The following is a 21,703-nucleotide window of genomic DNA, read 5'->3' on the forward strand; positions in this document are numbered from 1 at the left end:
AATGAAGCCATACTTTGGGTGTTGGCTCAGTTAAATGTAACTTAAAAGCTCCTCAGTCTATCAAACACACAATTCAGTACGTTATATAACACTCTAAAATACCTTTAAAATAAAACAAAGAATGTCATGTTTCCTTCTGCAAGAACATCCTCAGATTCTATCAAATCACTTTCAATCATGCGTATGCATGTGCAGTACAATATTGTTCACGTTACGTTAACTAGTCAATGATTGAGAGTTTGGTGGTAATATTTCACAAGTATTAACTAACAATGATTGCATTACTATTTGACCGTCACCATATTGATCTGCTGAAATATTTCTGAACTTATATAAGCTGCTGAATCGTAGTCCGTTGCCTTCAAACTCTACTTCCGGACTGTGGTAATGAAGGAGCAAATTGGAAAGTTTTTGTGGGCGTTGCACTCTGCTCTGTGGAAGAGGAGGGCAAGTAGGGGAGCGAGGGATGTTTCACGGCAGGGAGGGTTATTTTGTGTCTTAATGTTATAATGCATTTTTGTATTTTGGTATAAATGTAAGTTAATGATTTTGGTTAAATAAATTATGGAAATGAATTAGAGAGTGTCTTGTAAGATGTTATTTTTATTGATAAATGATAACCTTAAAGATCGTCTCGAGTGGTGAAAGACGGTGCGTAAATTCAGAGAATTCACCACAGATAAGAATATCCTAATCCACATTCCAGATATTTAAGTCAGAAATTCCATCTTGTGGGAGCCATTAAGCGCTAATTCAAAGAGTATAGATGTTATCCAGATTTTAATTAAATAGGTGAAAGGGGAAGAATTGTATACGTGCATGGTCATTTCTATTGGCTGGATAGCTTTTGCTTCGTAAATTTCGATTGTTTCTTTAATATTCAATGATTAGCTTTGCTATCGACTCTGTTCCGTGTGGAGGATAGGGGAAGTACGTGTGTTGGGGGAGTGTTCCGGGTCATGGCTCTGTCTATTGGACCGTGGAGTGGAATGTTGTTTCTTCACTTTTATTTCGCTAATGTATTTGTGTGTATTGGAGAGAAATGCTAGCTAATCATTTACAATAAATAACCTTTATATACATCTATTCAATACAATTTTAATGCTGTTATATAATTACAACATATTAAATTTTACAGTACTAGTTTCAACGCGTATTTGCGTCATATTCAGCTGTTCTCGGAAAATAGGCAACCTTATATATAAAATTCATGACATATCTTAAAATTTTTGGTGTGAAACATAACGAAATCTATAATAAAACCTTGACACCTTAAAAACTATGATCACAAGTAAAAGACTTGCGAGTCAAACATGTAATAAAAAAGTTCATTAATTAAATGAAATCCTTATGGACGAGCAATTATAGAGTCCTTAAATTTGATGCGCGATTTGCTTTGTGAAATATTATGATCCATTCAACTACAGTGTGTCTACTTGCAAAACCATCTTGAAAACGTGAAGGTTTGCCAGATATAATTTTCTGGATAAAATCTTCTATGTCCTAGGCCTATGAGTTGGAAACATTTAAGTGGCTTCTTAAGATGTTTGTAAAACCTATGTTTCTCAGTTCAGTGCGGAACTTGTGAAAATATATGAAAACGCCATTAACGATAAAATGCTTGGAGTGTTGTGACTCTATTTGACATAATGATATAAAGGTATGAAGGACTCACCTCAAACTGCCGTGGGACGATCCTATTGCAAACAACGTACTATGATCAATGAGATAGCTCTGATCAGGTATACATAATCGGACGGTGTTAGGGAGGGGAAATAGGGGTGGGCTGAGGCAGTGCGTTTGGGCCGGACGTGTGAAAGGAGTCTGGTGGGCGTGGACTACGAAACGAATGTTGGGAAAACTTATTGTGTATTATACGTAAAATTAAATTCTTGTGAAGAAGTGAAGAAACAACATTCCACTCCACGCTCCAATAGACAGAGCCATGACCCGGAACACTCCCCCACCACGCGTACTTCCCCTATCCTCCACACGGAACAGAGTAGATAGCAAAGCTAATCGTTCAATATTCAATAGGGAAAAATTAAATTTCTTACGTTAGCTAATGATTTGGTTAAATAAAAGTACGGAATTCAAATATAGAGTTCTTGTAATGTTATTTTTAGTGATAAATGATAATCTAAAAGATTGTCTCGTGTGGTGAAACACTGTGCGTAAATTCAGAGAATTTACAGCAGATAAGAATATCCTAACGCGCACATTTACGTCAGAAATTGCCTCCTGTGGCATACATAAAGCGCTAATTCAAAGAGTGTAAGTATCGTCCAGGTGTTAATTAAGTAGGTCGAAAGGGAGGGAAATGTACATGTGGCTTGGTTAGCTTTTGCTTTGTATGTTTCGAATGTCTCTTTCTATTATTATTCTTGGATTTGCTTTTGCTATCGACTCTATTCTGTGTGGTGTATAGGGGAGGTATGTGAGTTGGGAGAAGTGTTATGGGCCATGGTTTTGTCTATTAGAGTGGGGAGGGATACGTTGTATATTTATTTTCTAATGTTCTAATGTATTTGTGTGTATCAAGGAGAAATGAAAGCTAATGATTTGATTAAATAAAAGTATGGAATTGACTTGGAGAGTTCTTGCAAGATGTTATTTTTAGTGATAAATGATCATATAAAAGATCGTCTTGTGTGGTGAAAGACGGTGCGTGAATTTAGAACATTTACTGCAGACGAGAATATCTTAACCCACATTCCAGACATTTAAATCAGAGACTTCCTCTTGTGGGATTCATTAAGTGCTAATGCAACAAGTTTAAATGTTTTCTAGATGTTAAGCTAAGTAGGGCGAAGAAGAGGGAATTTTTAAAATGTGTATGGTCATTCAGGTTGGTTTCGTTAGCTTTTTTGCTATGTAAATGTGGATTGCTTCTTTAATATTCAAATATTTGTTTTTATATTCGATGTGTAAATTTTTTATTTCTGTGTTGATGTCTGTGGAATGGTATGAACTATCATATACGTGCTTTCTGAAGGCTGAATTATGATTGTATCTGACAGCGTCCTTGTGTTCTGTGTATCTTGTGTGGAAATTACATCTTACTTGAGCTATATATATGGTATTGCAGATTGCATTGGCACATGAGTTCATAGACTCCTGACTTGGAGGAGCACTCTGATATCTGCTGGTAACCTGACGATTCTGCAGTTATTTTATCAAGCCAAGGCTTTTAATGAACTTTATATGCCACAGTTTCTTCTATACTTTATCAGCTTAGAAAAATACGACTAATTGCTTCAATTTTTCATTTTATGTCTGGCATTCAGTATTTTCAGATTACCTTCTAATTGACAGTATTACTGTCCTTGAGATAACGATTTTCATAACTTCTGTTTGTTCGAGAATAGTATATAGCAAGTTTTCTATTGAGAAAGGTCATTTATGTCCATATAATCATAGTTCCTAATAAGTGATTTGGATTCCTTGTAAAATGCCTGAAGTTATTTACTGAATATAACAATAGAAGCACCCCGGGAGAAATTAACGTTGTTGTCTGGTCCATACATCTACTGTACACAAGGCCTCTTCCTGTGAACGCGAACGGAGCGATCAAAGACAGGAAGCATCGGTGTTCAAATTCAGCATCCGCTAACCGGCGAATATCAAGTGCCTAACAGACAATGCTGTTGAGGCTTCTAATTGATCTTCAACATGGCTGGCGTACCTTTGGTATCAAGATGTAATACACGCAACTGAGTTTTCAGTTAGTTGCTGATAAATTCTGTCCAGAAAAGTGGTGTATGTTTCTCATCAGTTATACTATACTCATTATACTATGCAGAGAGGAGTTTCCCAGGTACGGGGATATAATTAACTTCCCACTCAAAAGCAATTATGATACTCATTGCAAATAATTAACTCATAGAATCGACATCAAACCGAATATCAAGAATATAGACTGAATGGCCAAAGGTCATAAGAACACACTGAATGTGATGTTAACAACGAGTTGTTCCTCCGCGAGCCCTCAAAACAGCAGCAGTACGGCGAGCATCGACTCTACAGTGTGTTGGAATGGTTCTAGAGGAATCTGGACCCATGCATCTTGCACTGCTACCCAAAATTGGTGTCATGTAGTTGGTGAGGGGTTCATGGAACGTACACCAGTATCGACGGCATCACATAAATGCTCGACTGGATTAAGATAGGGGGATCTGGAGGGCAATCCATGGTCTTAACTTCTTTGGAGTGCTCCTCTAACCACTTGAGTGCTACCACAGAGCGGTGACATGGCGCATTATCCTGTTGAAACATGGCATCTATATCAGCGTGCTCTAGGGCCAGAAAGGGATGCAGATGGTCTGAAAGAATGCCCATACAGCGCGCACCTGTCAGCGCTCCCTGCAGCTGAACAATGGGGCCTAATTGCTACCACAAGAACGCCGTCCACACAGGAACTGAACCACTTCCCGCCTGGACACAACCTTGTTGACACGCAGGATCTATAGCTTCATAGCGCACTCTCACGAACCTATCAGCTCGATACAACTGGAAGCGAGATTCATCTGATCATACCGCCCGCCGTCACTGTTTCATGGTCCATTGCCGATTTTCGCGGGCCATGCACGTCGTTGAGCTCTGTGTCGAGGTGTCAGCAAAGGGACACGAGTTGGTCGTCGGCTGGTGAAGCCTATGAGGTGCAGTTGCCTCCTTACAGTCCTGGTAGGAAAGGGTTCCTGACTCCCAACATTCAACTGAGTGGTGATCTGACTCACAGTAGCCCGTCGAGCGCCCAGTACAGTTCTGCGTAGGCGACGTAATGTCCGTTCGTAAAAAACCTGTGGTCTTCCCGTGCGGCGGTTTACGCGGGTGGTAACATTCTCTTTGCGATAATGAAGACTCACCCTCGACACTGTTCACCTCAGAAACCCGAATTCGCGTGTAATCTCCGCAAAGCTATGACCCATGCGCCGTTCGCCGAAGATTATCCCACGTTAATAGTCTTTTAGCTCGCGAAGTGTTGCCATCTTCACGACACTGGTGTCTGTGACAGACTGTTCAGTTATGCCACAGTTAGTCGCAACGCTCTGGGGTCATACACGACACATTTCCTAATGGAACACCCCTTTCTATGACTTTTGGCCACTCACTCTACTTTATACGTGAACGATAAACATGTTTATCATTTTTAATTTCGTGCTTTATATGTATTATTTTTTGTAATTTGTTCTATATTAGTCGAAAGTGTTAATTTACATATTTACGACGAATATTTTCAAGCCCTATTTTGAATAATTCCTCCTCTCTGTGTCATCTAAATCAGGTCACTTACATATATTGAATGAGATTAACATTGATACATATGCCAGACATGTATTCAGCTTCTTATATTGACATTTTGTTTATCTTTCTATTATCATTTATGCGTTGAGCACCAGGGAGTCATAGAGGCCTGATGGGTCTCTCTCGAGAAGGAGATTTTATCTAGTCGGCTCGTTGCGGTCTTGCATGGTTTATTTATTTATTCATGTACTTTACGATTTACTTATTTATTTATTTAATTAATTTACTGATTTATTTACTATGTATTTATTTATACATGATAAGCGTTTATAACTTATTACGACGTATTTGATTTTTAAACTACTCGTATTTCCTAAAAGAAGAAGAAAAACGGAAGATCATCCCAATTAGCTATTACCGCAGAAATAAGTACGAAAAATAAATTCACATAATTTGTGATAATAAAGTTCATTTTCACATCTATACTCCATGAATGAAATAGGAGTTTTGTCGGTACTTTTCTCAGGATTTCTGTGCTTGTCTGTACAGTATAAGAAGGAAATGCAGTGCATAAATTTGCGTCTTGTCTGTCCGACTGTCTACCTGTCTGCCCGTCTGTGTCTGCCGGTTTGTTTGTACGTAAAATATGTATGTACGCGCTTTTCGAGAAAGTCACTGAACAGAATTTTACGAAAACTGGTATTCAAAATCAAGTAAGAAGACACTACAAACTAGTCTATTTATACTTGTATCCACGCGGGTTGAAATAGTACTTTAGAGGGAAGTCTAAACATTAATTCCCCAATGTAGCGGTAAAATGCTACATAACAAGTGGTGTAGAAAATAAATTTTCCGATCTTCTGCGCAGTAAAAATTTATCCTACGACAAATAATAACGAAATATTTGCAAGTTTTGAAGTTTCCTGTGTCCTACTATTTTTAGTGTTAATCCTGAGGAAGAATCCTTTGTAACAAATAAAGGAGGAGGAGCATTAAATTCTAATGTTTTATTGCTCATATACTTTTATCGTAATTGGGAGAAGGTAATCTTTAATGTATTGTCTATCCCAAAGTGGGCTGTGAGCGTTACGCACAATATAGGGCAGTTAGCTCGCCGAATGGAACAGGCTTCTATCTGTTTACTGGCAGAGAGGAGCAGGGGAGTATGATTACCTTTATGTTCATCTTATCTTTCTTCCGAATTATACACATTTTGATTGCTGGTATTTTACCCACTGGTCCATCATGGTATTCATTATTCAAGCTATTCGATCCGTATTTTTGAGGCGCTGATAGGAATGGGTAGTTCAGTGCTGCCAGTTTGATTACTTTCTTCCATTTACCTGAACCACCTACATTCCTAACATGTTGAAGACAGGTACGACAGCTAGTAAGAAATAAAAGTAAGCAAGCACTAGCAAAAAACAAATTTTCAACAATATGACACTGAATTGTACTTAGGTGAAAAATACCATCATTCAGAATGTAAATTAGTAAATGACTTCACAGAAACTAGTTTCAAATCTCGGCCCTCTCATAAATTTAAGTCTGGTTGGAGGAATTAGGACAGGATGAACTCAGTCTCAATTACCGTGGTTAAATACGAAATTTTTGCCTCACCAGTGTTATTCCACAGCCACGAGGGTGCATAGCATACAAAGTTACAAATACGTACTTCTCATTCTCGACTCAGTATATAACGAACACGTACACTCACCAGTTCAGACACTTCATCCACCACGGTTTCTAGGTGCTCTTCACACACATACACACGTTGTACACAAAGAGGTTGATTAAGAGGTTCCGAGTCCTGAATATGAAGCGGTAGTAATTATCATAGCAACAGTGACATTACCGAAAGTTGGGAATATGTATGAGATACTTCATTTGAACGGCAAGTCAGATGCATAGGAAGCATTCTATGAAAGGAGTCTACCATGTAACTGCTGTGCGGAGATATTTACGGTGTTTCGTCTCTTCCTACACCAAGAAGAATGCTTGTCTTACTAGACGATATTCATTTTGGAAGATCTGACGTATCGAAGAACGTGACAAAATTTCAACCAACTTGAAGGAACTTAAAAAAATTCTCAAGTACTGCGTGTTAATATCCCAATTTTCGAAAAATCTCTATAATCGAAGAAAGTTTTTGTGTAAGCTTAAATGCTATTCTCTTCAAAGCGCTGAGAGGAACTGAAAACTGCTCCCTTGATGGAGTAGCTCGATCGGTAATACTTACACTTCCATTTACTATTATCAACTGAATTTCTTAAGCAGACGTAGCACGATTGTGTGGATGTCAGCAGTAAAGTTTTAACTGTCATATTAAGCTCGGTTTTACGGCTGGTCCCATCCCGGTTGTCAACATTCTCGTTTCTCGCGGGAACACGGTTCGTGCTATCTAATATGTGCTGATGACTTGCTCCAGTGATAATAAAATGAATTGCTCCAGGATGTGGTATTTATTTAGTTTTATATTACATTTATAAACCCAAACAAGAGTACTATAACAGTTAAGCAGCGAATGAAGAAATCAGCTAAGATATAGTTATATTACCTTTTCTTTCAGATTATTGTACCTTTCAGCATTCTGTCCGCAAGATTCCGTACAGATATTCGGTAATCTTCTAATCACAGCTAACACTGTGACCTCTTAATCTACAACAATATGAAAATAATGTAGACATTCACCCAATATCGTAATTCTGAATATCAATCATGAAATTATATCACTCATCCTGGTTTCGAATCTCGGTCCTGTCATGAATTTGTGTTCGGTCTGAGGTACTAGAATGGGGTGAATTCAGCTGCAAGTAACACAGTTAACATATAATTTTGGCCATCGCAGTGCTTATCACTATGAGGATGGTGCCCATCCTGTAACGTCGCTGCAGTTTGGCATTGTGGGCATGAAAATAAACAAATTCAATGAAACTCTCACCTGCAGTCGTGGATATGCAGGACACTATGGATCACAAGCGTTACCTTTCTTTCTTCTTTTTTCACTATTTGGAAGAAAATGCAGATTAATTATTTGAAGTATCCCAACGGGATCAGTACCATACTTAACACACAACATTCAGTCTGGGACGACGTCGTTACATACCAGATATGTCCTCCATATTTCTCCACTTCTTTAATCGTCAAAGGCTGAATTTCTCAGTCTGTCAGGAAACCTAGAACACACTTTTTCGCTTACTGCAAATGATCCCACCAATTAGACCGATTCATGGTGCAAAATCACAGCTTCAACTGATATGGTGTATCTTTGGCCATCATCTCTGCTACTAACACTACCGTCTGTTCGTAATTAGTAGACATTCTTGCTTCTTTCGGATCATAGCCTCATTTGCTACAGCAATTGAAAGAGATAATCCAAATCATCCCAGTATCGCTGCAGTACGGCATGATGAGCACGAAAACAAAGAGATGAAATGACAGTTTTGTCTTTTGTCATGAAAATACAGAATAATATGGGTTATAACCGTGAATTTTTGTGTTAGCTTTCTCTTTATTTACTAGCTGGAAGGAAGAGTAGTTAATAATTTGAAAGGACCCGCCAGTTTAAGTATAGCATTTCCTACATTACGTTCATTTGTATGGTCTTACTAGTGTCGGTGTTAATGCTATACTAGCAATTACCCGCGGCTTCGCTCGCGTGGATTTCGTAATTTGATAAAAGTAATCGTTCCTCGTTACTCTACTGACATTACCTAATAATTCCTAAAGTATAAAACTCGCCCAAAAAGTGAGTTTCATTTACAACTGAAATTCTTTGTAAGGCATGTTTGTGGTAATTTGGAGCTAAGACTACCATACGACATAGAATTGTACATGTGAGAAAGAGTCTTCTCTCAAGTCGAAAAAATAAAAAGATGTTTCTTTATTATTCCCACATCTGTAACATCTTCAGTTTTTGAGTTATACATAAGTATCCCCATAAAAAGAAATCAGTCCTTCCCCCACCCCCACCCCCACCCCACCCCCACCCCCAACTTATTGTATTTTCAGAAAACAAAGTACATGTTTCTTTATTTTTAAAGGAGATTCCAAATACCAATTTTCACGTCTGTAACATCTTCACTTTTTAAGATATAAGTATCCTCATAAAAATAATTCAACTATTTTTCACTTCTTTTAAACGCCCCTTAAGTGGCTTCTCCAAAAACAAAAAGGTACATGTTCCTGTATTTTTAAAGGACTTTCCAAGCACCAAGTTTCTTGTCTCTAACATGTTAAGTTAGACATATAATACAAATATACCGGTCCTCATTTTAAAAATTCACCCGCTTTTCCAATTACTTTCAGCCCCTTTACTGGATTTTCCGAAAACAAAAACGTACGTATTTCATTATTTTCAAAGGGAATTCCAAGTACCAGTTTTCATGTCTGTACGTCTGTAACACCTTCAGTTTTTGAGATAAATGTATACTCATAAGAACAATTCAACTTACTCTTCTTCTTCACTTCTTCCACCGCTCACTCGCCATAAATGGACTTTCCGAAAACAAAAAATACGTGTTCCTTTATTTTGAAAGGAAATTCAAAATACCAACTTTCACGTCTGTAACAGCTTCAGGTTTTAAGATAATCCTCATAAACATATTTCAACTCCTTACATACTTACTTTCAACCCCACTCCCCTTACGTCGATTTTCCAAAAAAAAATGCGTGTTTCGTTATTTTTAAAGGAGATTACAGATACTAATTTTCACGTCTATAACATCCTCAGTTTTTGAGATATAAGTACCCTCATAAAAGTAATTCAACTACATTTTCACCATCCCTTCCTACCAGTTAAGTTGATTCCCCCCTCCCCAAAAGTGCGTGTTTTTTATTTTTAAAGGAGATTCCAAATACCAATTTTCATGTCTTTAACATCTTTAGTTCTTGAGATATAATTATCCTAATACAAAGAATTCAACAAATTTTTCAATTCATTCACTCCCATTAAGTGGATATTCCGACGACAAAAGAACACGTGTTTCTTTACTTTGAAAGAAGATTCCAAATGCAAATGTTCATGCCTCTAACATCTTCAGTTTTTGATATATATAAGTATCCTCATAAAAGGAATTTAACACCTTTTTCAACCCAGCCCGTTAAGTTGATTTCCCCCCCTCTCCAAAACCTGCGTGTTTCTTTATTTTTAAAGGAGATTCCAAATACAAATTTTCACGTGTGTATCCTTAAGTTTTCAGATATAAGTTTCTCCGTAAAAAGAATAAATTTATTTCACTTCCTTTCACCTCCCCCTTAACTGAATTTTCCGAAAACCAAAAATACTTTTTTCTTTATTTATAACGGAGCTTTCAAATGCCAGTTATCACGAATGTAGCATCTTCAGTTTTGAGATATATGTATCCTCATAAAAATTAATTAAACACCTCTTCAACTCCCCCGCCCCCAAGAGGATATCCCCACAATAGTGCCTGTTTATTTTTAAGGAGATTCCAAATACTAATTTTCACGTCTGTAACATCTTTAGTTTTTGAGATATAAGTATCCTCATACAAAAAATTCAAGTAATTTTTCACGCCCTTAGGTGGATTTTCCAAAGACAAAATATTACGTGTTTCATTACTTTGGAATAAAATTCCAAATAGAAATTTTCCAAGTCTGTAACATCCTTAGTTTTTGAGATATGTGTCCTTATGAAAAAAATTCAACTCTTTTTCCACTCCACCCCCGCCGGTTAAGTTGGTTTCCCCCACCCAAAAATGCGTGTTTCTTTATTTTTAAAGGAGATCCAAATACCAACTTCCACGTCTGCAACCTTCAGTTTTGAGATATTAGTTTCTCCAGAAAAATAATTCAATTATTTTATTCCTTTCACACTCCCCAGTCAAGTGAATTATCCGAAAACAAATACTACCCGTTTCTTTAAAAGAGCTTCAAGTACCAATTATCAAGACTGTAACATCTTCAGTTTTTGAGATATATGCATCCTCGTAAAAGGAATTCATCTCCGTTTTCATCCCCCCTATCAAGTTGATTCCCCCCCACCCAATGCGTGTTTTTTAAAGGAAATTCCGAATACCAGTTTTCAAGTTTGTACATCTGTAGATTTGGTTGGTATATATATATAAATAATTCAACTAAATTTTAAACTCTTCCCTCCCCTCTCGTTAAGGATTCTTTCCGAAAACCAAAGCATACGTGTTTCCTTATTTTTAAAGGAGATTCCAAATACCAATTTTCATGTCTGCAACGTGTTAAGTTTTTGAGATATACTGTAGTTCTGTTAATATTAAAAATTGTATTTCAGTTTTCAGTTTCCCTTTAGTGGATTTTCCAAAAAAATTATGTTTCTTTAATTTTACAGGAAATTCCAAATACCAGTTTTCAAAACTGTAATATGTTACGTGTCTGAGATAATTTGCAGATATAGTCTGTTTTTAAATTCACCCAATTTGTCACTCCTGTTCACCCCCTATTTATCGGATTATCCAAAAACACAAAAATACGTGTTTCTTTATTTTTAAAGGAGATTCCAAATACCAATTTTCACTTCTGTAACATCTTCAGTTTTTGAGATATAAGTCTCCTCATAAAAGGTGTTCAACCCCTTTTCCCCCTTTCTTCACTTACCCCTCTTGATGCGATTTTCCAAAAATAAAAAATACGTGTTTCTTTATTTTTAAAGGAGATTCCAAATATCAATATTTACGTCTGTAATTTTTTTGTGACAAAGATATCCTCATTTAAAAACTTCACCTCCCTTTTCACCCCCTTAGTGATGGAATATCCAGAAATCCTTCCTTAGTGAGCACCTACACCCTAATATACTGTAAATGTATCCTCGAAATTTCATTTCTTTATGTCGAGTAGTTTTGGCTCGGCGATGATGAATCAGTCAGGCAGGACGTTCCCTATAGATTAGCTGCTTCCGCATAACTAAAATCATTTACATGATTTCCTTCCAAATGAATATCACCCTATCATTTTATACTCCTCTTCGAAAAGTACTCCTAACACATGCGTATTGAGGATGAAAGCTTCATTAGGTTAAAATTAGGTTTTGGAACGTAATCACAGTTGAGGTACTAAAAATGAGTTAAATTACTTTCAATGTCTCAAGATGGTATGCATGAATAAAATTCACTGAAAAATTGAGTTGTAACTTACAGTAAATACCGAACCAAGGTTGGTACTTGAACCATGAACTCGTTCATCCTTTAACTCACACTAATTTAGAAGATAAATGACTTAGACAGCTACGAAAACTTACCATTGAATCCACAGTCCCTCAGTATGACCAATACGTTTTCTCTTCACACACACTGCGGTAACGCTTCTAGTCATTGCAACGTGTCAGGAATGGAATGAATGAAGCCCCCTACTACGGGCGAGGATGGGAATTGTGCCGTCTGCCGAGGCATGTCGCACTCCTCTGGGGCAATGATTAATGAAATGAAATGAGATTGTAGAGTGTTACTGGAATGGAAGATGACAGGGAAAACTGGAGTGCCCGGAGAAAAATCTGTCCCGCCTCCGCTTTGTCCAGCACATATCACACATGGAGTGACGGGGATTTGAACCACGGAACCCAGCGGTAATAGGCTGGCGGGCTGCCGCCTGTGCCACGGGGGCTTACTGCTTCTGTACATACGCAACAGAAATAAGCTTAAATATCTGTTGCTCTTTTGAGTTTTGTCATTGATTTGATGTGTACAGAAATCCTTTTGTGGCATTAAAATAACTTTCAACAGCCAGACAATGAAATCGTACCGGGCCATGAAAAAGCAGAAGACCTAGCTAAGAGTTAAGACGTGCCCCGTCGTCCCTAGTAGGCCAAAACGAACCGAAGAAAGTTTTCAACTAATGACCCTACACTTAACCACATGACTACAAACACGAAATACTTTCTTGGTATGTTATTTTAATTCTTCCTCACCTCTTACGTAGAGATCGATATAAATGCTTATTTCACCGTGGAAAAATAATCATATCCTAATCTTATGTTTTGTTTATGCCCCGTCCTAACTTGTCACTTTATGTAAACATTTCCAAAATACATCAGCACTTTTACTGTTCTGTGATGCTGTACCATTATGTATACATAATTAAGCACGATAATACTTCAGTTATAGTTCTCATTTCACTGAATTATTTGATTCGAAACATTGCCAGAATAATATTTTGTAACTCCGGAAAACTTATTGGATTACATCTTCCTCCAGAGAACTCTGTAACGCAAGGCGCAAGACTGAGATGGTGTGCTTAATATGTTCCATCCAGGAAAGGTGCATTGAGAGTAAATACTATAAACTATTTTTTGAGAGGAGTTGTGATAAATCTGAGTGACATTACCATGACGTGTTGCAAAGGTGGATGAGGTTCTATTCTCGTGATATAAATCACCAACAGTGAAGAATTTATTTTTTATATGTGGCTATTCAATGGCCGTTGAATATTTTCAGATTAAGAATAAGGTTATGAAACTTTGTGTGGAGAATTCTTCTCCAATTCCCTCAGTTACAATTAAATAAATAAATAAATAAGGTAAAAAATAATAAGTGTATGTATAATGGCTAAGAAAAAATTCCATACTCGGTAAAGTGAACCTCAAATAGATATTGCGGTATGGATGCGAATGTTGTAAATAATTCTGTCGGTGCTTCTTTCTTTATTAGTGTCAGAAGTATCAACTTTACTTATAGATATTTAACAAAAAGCAACAAGATATCTACATTCCTACTATACAAATATACAAGTCTATTATACAATCACAGATAGAGCAACAATATTCGAGAGCTAGATGATGCTTGCCCCGTATTGGGCGACGTCAATAGCGTGGGGGGAGGCTGCAATCAAGTCTTTCATAGTGCACATTGAAGGACATAAAACACACTGACATAGATGTTGAATCGTCTGCTGCTCTCCGCAATCACAAAGTGATGAATCACTTGAGAAGCCCCACTTCCGCAAGTTTACTTTGGTTCTGCCGACTTCTGTACGGAGTCTGCTAAGGGCTTTCCATACTGTCCACTTCTCCTGGTGTCCACATGGAAGACTTTCCTTTGGCTCTATCCAGTTGGAAAGGTGGTGGATTCTTTCTTTCCACATTGTGACTCTAGCATTCTCCAGAAGTATCTACCAGTCAATATGTCGGTGCTGACAGGTGTGAAAACTACCGCACTATTAGTTTAGTATCTCATGCCTGCAAAATTTTAACACGTATTATTTACAGAAGAATGGAAAAACAAGTTGAAGCTGAGTTGGGGGAAGATCAATTTGGCTTCAGAAGAAATGTAGGAACACGTGAAGCAATCCTGACTTTACGTCTGATCTTAGAGGATCGAATCAAGAAGGACAAGCCCACGTACATGGCATTCGTAGATCTAGAAAAGGCATTCGATAATGTTGATTGGACCAGGCTATTTTTGATTCTGAAGATGATAGGGATCAGATACCGAGAACGAAGAATTATCTATAACCTGTATAAAAATCAGTCTGCAGTGATAAGAATCGAGGGCTTTGAAAAAGAAGCAGCAATCCAGAAAGGAGTGAGGCAAGGCTGCAGTTCGTCCCCTCTCCTTTTCAATGTTTACATAGAACAGGCAGTAAAGGAAATCAAAGAGAAATTTGGAAAGGGAATCACAGTCCAAGGAGAGGAAATCAAAACCTTGAGATTTGCCGATTATATTGTTATTTTATCTGAGACTGCAGAAGATCTCGAGAAGTTGCTGAATGGTATGGATGAAGTCTTAGGTAAGGAGTACAAGATGAAAATAAATAAGTCCAAAACAAATGTAATGGAGTGCAGTCGAACGAAGGCAGGTGATGTAGGAAATATTAGATTAGGAAACGAAGTCTTAAAGGAAGTAGATGAATATTGTTACTTGGGTAGTAAAATAACCAACGATGGCAGAAGTAAGGAGGACATAAAATTCAGACTAGCACACGCAAGGAAGAGCTCTCTTAAGAAAAGAAATTTGCTCACTTCAAACATTGATATCGGAATTAGAAAGATGTTTTTGAAGACTTTTGTGTGGAGCGTGGCATTGTATGGAAGTGAAACATGGACGATAACTAGCTCAGAAAGAAAGAGAATAGAAGCTTTTGAAATGTGGTGTTACAGAAGAATGCTGAAGGTGAGATGGATAGATCGAATCACGAGTGAAGAGATACTGAATCGAATTGGTGAGAGGAGATCGATTTGGATAAATTTGACGAGAAGAAGAGATAGAATGATAGGACACATCTTAAGACACCCAGGACTTGTTCAGTTGGTTTTTGAAGGAAGTGTAGGTGGTAAGAACGGTAGGGGTAGACCAAGGTATGAATATGACAAACAGATTAGAGCAGATGTAGGATGCAATAGTTACGTAGAAATGAAAAGGTTAGCACATGATAGGATGGCATGGAGAGCTGCATCAAACCAGTCTATGGACTGATGACTCAAACAACAACAACAACATTGTCTGTAAACATCGATACTGACGAAGTTGATGGGTATGAAGTGTGAAAATTCGTTATCAGTAACTCATTCGTACAAAGGAGCTTAGAAAATGGAACTGCCATTGAAAATTCAAACGTGAACATTGAATCGTCTACCATTATTACTGATGTCGCTGACATAAATAATTACAAATGGTTGCTCATTAGGACTACAATGTGAAAAAATGTACTAATCACCCCGTTTGAAATAAAGGGTTTCGGGAGAAATTGATTTCCTGTTCTTCGCTGTTTAAAGTATTATTCTAGTCTATGAGACTGCAAATGAATGAGAATTTCTTGAAATGTTTCTGCTCCATACAACATTAAAATTGTTATCATATTTATTATTACTAACAAATACATCGCAATTGGGAAATGTCCCGGTGGCAATGATCACTCACAGTAGTGTGAAAATGTATTAAAATTAAAACATAATTACACAACAAGCACCTTAACAACAACAGCAACAAGAACTATTACTATCATTATACAGTAAATGATAGCGGAAACACAATTCCATTTCACAAGTAGCAAGTGAACACTGAATAATTTAATTATACAAACAGATTACATCTCGAATACTACCAAATTTTCAATAAGCGCACTCTACAATTCAAGGATCATACAAGGCCTTTAACTGACATATTCATGTATTAATATCGTAATGGCATGTTATTCATAAATAAAAATAAAACACCAAACATTTTAATCAATATTTGGGTTACATTTAAAGTACACAGTTCATTAAAGTACACCCAAACCCTCCTACAAGGATCTTCTTAAGTTCCCAATTCTCGTAAATTTTAAAGCATTTATGCATTTAATTCTGTGTTTTTATGTTTGATGACTGAACACGGTTTTGTGTTTAAATTTTCATGAACACCGACGAAAGAGTAATGCTGTCAAAAATGAATTAATGAAAGCAATTATCAATTATTTTGACAGCACATATTTTAATAAGATTTAGGAGTAAGTTCGTTGCTGGCAAGAACATGTTAAGCACTCGACTATTAAAAGAGCTGATTTAATTTAAAGGCTAATTTCATCAGGCAGTCCTTAACGTGAAAATACCTTAAGTCATGATATACCTAAACTGATCTAAACAGGTGCTTTAGGCTATTTACTGAAATGTCATAAATGATTCCCAAGAAATTTTCAATAGAGAGTTAATACAGACGTTGTATTGAATATTGTCTGTATATGAACCATGTTAAAAATGGCCCCGTAAAATGAAATATTTATAAAATATGATTGAGATAAACAGTGAGATGAATATTTTAATACGGAATTAATGTCTTTATTATTCGATTTTAAGAGAGAATATTCCTGGAATTAGCATTTGATACCCTAATATTACAAATAAAGTCCAATTGGAATTGCTTTCTACTATTGTTAGTCATTTTAATTCTAACATGAATGAGGTAACTGGTTTTAAAAATGTCATCTGTAGAACTTTTTAGTTACTTGTAATAACTCATCCTGTAAATATACTGAAACAGCCCTTTTTCATGAATATCCTGTTGAATAATGCATTCACAAAAATCTCCATGGTAGTTCGTGTAATTATAGTCCAGTATTTGCACCAATATCGATATCTAACACCGATAAAATGCGTGGAAATATTGTGCTAACGAGACGGCTCTCTATTAAAGGAAGACTTTTTTTCCAATATTGACAGTCTGGGCCTGGCATATCGCGACAGAAAAGTTACAAAATGACATTAATGTTTCACACATCACTTTAAATCGAAAGCTCCTTTGTGATGCACATGAAGTTTGGTTCGAAACTTAACGTAATTGATATAGATTCATACATACATACATACATTGAGCCCATGGCCTGTATGTTAGGGCTCGTAAAATAATAATAATAATAATAATAATAATAATAATAATAATAATAATAATAATAATAATAATATAATGCCGTCATAAGAGAGTTTTGCGCTATCCTCAGTCCGCTATCCTCTTGTCAATAGGAACAGTTTGTTCTGATAACCGTACAATATTATACGATAATGACATGTCGCTCGCTAATAAAAATTAAAGACTAAATATTTCAAAGTATATCTGCAACCCTCTTCGTGACCTCATTCAGTTCTACACCTCTTATGTTTAATTCATCAGAAACTGAGTCTAGATATTGTCACTTTGGTATGCGGCCGTTGCTCTTAACCCTACATGGTCAAGCCCCTCATTCTCCTATCCTCCTTCATCCGTTTCTCATGACCCCACTAATGAAGCTGGCTTATAACCACAGTTACGTCCATCCATCGTGGTCATTCCTAACTTAGTCTCGATCTCCTCATTCCGAGTACCTTCCTAAAATTTGTATCAGCAGTATCTTAATTACTGATCATTCCAACTTATGAATAAGACAGAGTGAGTCCACCCACCCTTCACTCACGTACAGCAAAGATGATTTCGTCGTAGAATTCATTCCTCTTTTCTAGAATACTGTTGATCTCAACTGCGGAAGCACTGCGTAAGTATTACTACCTCTTCATTCAGTTTTGCTTATTAAACCTCTGTCCTGGTAGAATACATATCGCCACTGCGCGATCAACACCTCGTATCTGAAAACACTTTTCCTATGCATTATTTTTCTTAAGACTGGTCACACTTTCCAGCCACATATCGATATACAGTCCATTAGAAGCTTTTTCGATGTATTCACTTTCCTATCCTGATGTGTAAAGGTAGGAATGTACGTTTGCATGACGTATTCACGCACTCCAACAGTACAATATATTTAAGGTTCATATTCCTATACACATGGGCATAGCAAAGTGAACACAACCAAACTATTTTGATGGATTATATACCCGTATGAGGTTTGGCGGTGTGAAAATAATGGGGAGGATGAACATTGTCAAATACGTGGTGTAGAACTAGGCCGTGGATATCCATTTATAAGTACAAATTCACTTTATCATATTCATATAAATTAATTCGTTCTTTATTGTACTTATCATCGTTTTCAATTCAATTTACTATTATTATTATTATGAACGTCATTTCTTAAACAACATTACCCAACCAACTGAAACATGACTATTTAATTAAGACGACATTCACAAATTTGTGATTTGATTGTCGGACCTGGCATGAGACATTCTTTTGTTTTACCTGAGTTTCTCATAGACTAGTTTGAACTCCTGCCATCCCCGGTGAAGTCAATGGCCCTAGAAGACTTCACAGTTTTGTTTCTTTTTTTGCTAGTGGCTTTACGTTGCACCGACACAGATAGGTCTTATGGCGACTATGGGAGTTGGAAGGGAGCGGCTGTGGCCTTATATTGAACTATTTGAAAAATTCTACGTGCTTTACATACCCACGTGCTTTTTGACAGCTGACAGCAGCCATCTTTAATCAACAGAGCATCGTGCTGCCATCTTTAGCTGCTTCCTTTGAAATGTGGTGGAGGGCAATTTGAAAAATTCTACGTGCTCTTGTTTGGAAACAAACCCACATGCTTTTTGACAGCTGACAAGCGGCCATCCTTAATCAACAGGGCATCGTGCTGTCATCTTTAGCTACTACTTTTGAGATATAGTGGCAGGCAATTTCACGTGATTTTTTGACAGATGTCAGCCGCCATCTTGATTACATACACATGGCTTACTACTGCTATCTTGATGGAAGTAAAACATTATAGCGCGGGACTTAGCCACGCCGCAAGGTAGCAAGCTGCCCTTCTTACGATCTTATAGCAAGCTGCCCTTCGCAACATACTTACCGAGCTGCCCTTCTCAACATACTATTATCTTAGATTCTTAAACCAAGATGCTGTTAGAGATGCCAACTATGGGCAATTGCACAAGATAGCGGCTGCTGTTATGAAGAAAGCTAGCTCAGAGAAGGCATATATCTCTCTATCGAACAAGTTAAACATACATCATGAAAGCAAAAGTGTGTACGTACTGCAGCGACGACGTCTTGTGCATCTTTAGACTTGATCGTTTTCTCAAGAGTGAGTAGGTTTAAGGAATGTAATAAGTACAACATTTTGAATGCATTGAAATATTTATTTAAAATGTACTACAATAGTGTTCGTTTTTCTGCTGACAAGGTTAGTATGCTTCTTAACAACGTTTTGCGGAGAGGTAGCATGCTTTCGAAATGCCTTCTGCAACATTCAAATCAAACAAAACATTTAGAAATATATTATACTAAGTATGTTATGCTTTACAAGGAAGATAACTTACTTCCTACCTTGACGTTATTCCTTTTCTGAATCATCATCATAAGGTACTGGAAAAAGTTCATTCATACACTGTGTACAGTGTTCAATCCTCGGATTTGGTCCATCCCAATCATCATCACCATTTTTCCCTCGATGCTTGTAATGACGCTGACAGGTTCTGCACAAAGCTACATCGATTGACATCTTACTGTGTAGAGGAAGGATGTCCCAAAAGTCATGTTCTTAAGGGGCAGCGAACGTGGATAAAAATCCTGGCGGTAAGTATTGAATAAGATGTTTTGGCCTCGAGGTTCTATGTTTAAAAAACATCTTAATAGCCTCACTTACTCGTGTGAGATAAATAAGATGTTGCGTATGAGCATGCAAACAGCATGCACATTTACAGTTTTGCTTGTTGTTCTCTTCCATAGCGTACGATGTCGAAGCACACACTAATGAAAATGATAAATTGCATCTTTATTTATAGTCTAGTAACAATATTCGTTAGCGGATTGGTAAGTAACATCACTCATATGAATAATAAGACAATAGGCTGCTGTGTTAGCAGGAATGTTTTCAGATGTTTCAAATTCTAAACGAATATCAACAGGAGATTCTTTTATAGATTCTTCACGATAAGAGCAGTCTATAACTACAATCGGTGCGTTATTTCTAAATTCTTGGGGCGAAAATAGCGGACGATCTTCTCTCTGATAATACGATGATTGGAATTTACAAAACATGTCTTAGAGCATCCCAAACTTATTTTTCTCGAAGTCAATGTCTATGTTTTCGTAGGGGTATGTAATTCCGTTGAGATATAGTCTAACATGTCTTAATTTACAGTTATCAAATAGTGAGCTATCATTTTCGTGATTGAATTTACGATTGGTTTGAAATCCAAAAATAGTATACAGGGGCTTCTTAGTAAACGTGATGTTTTAAAAGCCCAGCTATGCTTGTTTGCAGGTGGTAACACAGGATATTCATGCAGTTCCCAACTTCGGAAACGTATAGGTAATGGTGTATCATTTCCTACAATCTTGAGCAATCGAACTTTTTTACGATCAGATAAGGTTACATGTGGAATCCTCCAGAATATACGATGAAGTGCAATTTTCGATTCCACTGGTGTTTCTGCTGCTTTAAGATAATTGTAATCACTTCGATCACGAATTAGAATAAGCTCTTGTTTTGCTTTGATTATTATACGTGTAAATTCTTCTGCAAAGCCAAAAGTATGTTTCAGTGATAACATACCCGTAAAAGTTCCATCCTCATTAATCATCCAGTTGTTAGTAGCTTATGGACACCATCCTACCAACAGCAATAGATTACTTTCTTCATCACAGAAAGAAGTGTAGAGTTTCATTGCGCTTGTAATACCAAAATTCTTAGTTCGATCTATTTCAACATTATTTACTTCATATCGCGCTTCAGAAAAGAGAAAAGCTAGAGCATGTTTGTTTAGTTGTGATGTGCTTGGTCCACTTCCATCTGACTTATCTAGTCGTCCTTCAATATAGAGGTAGCTTTCATGTGGTACGGTGTATACATCTTGCTGATTGATAATAAAATGAATTTCATCATTTTTATTTAATCCAAACGTAAAAGGTTGATTGGAATTAAACTCACTTCGTACTACACATAATGAGTTTCTACTGTATTCGTAATGTTTAGCACCTCCTCCATTCTGTTGTAGTAGTGTTTAACCTCAAACTTGGAGTATCTGCTTATGCTTATCTGTTAACTCGAAGAGTCTTCGCACACATGTAGTACCTCTTCGTAATGTACACAGTGTTTTATAGACTTTTTCATGCTGGTTTGTGAT

The sequence above is a fragment of the Anabrus simplex genome, chromosome 2 (assembly GCF_040414725.1).
Source record: "Anabrus simplex isolate iqAnaSimp1 chromosome 2, ASM4041472v1, whole genome shotgun sequence".
NCBI lineage: Eukaryota > Metazoa > Arthropoda > Insecta > Orthoptera > Tettigoniidae > Anabrus > Anabrus simplex.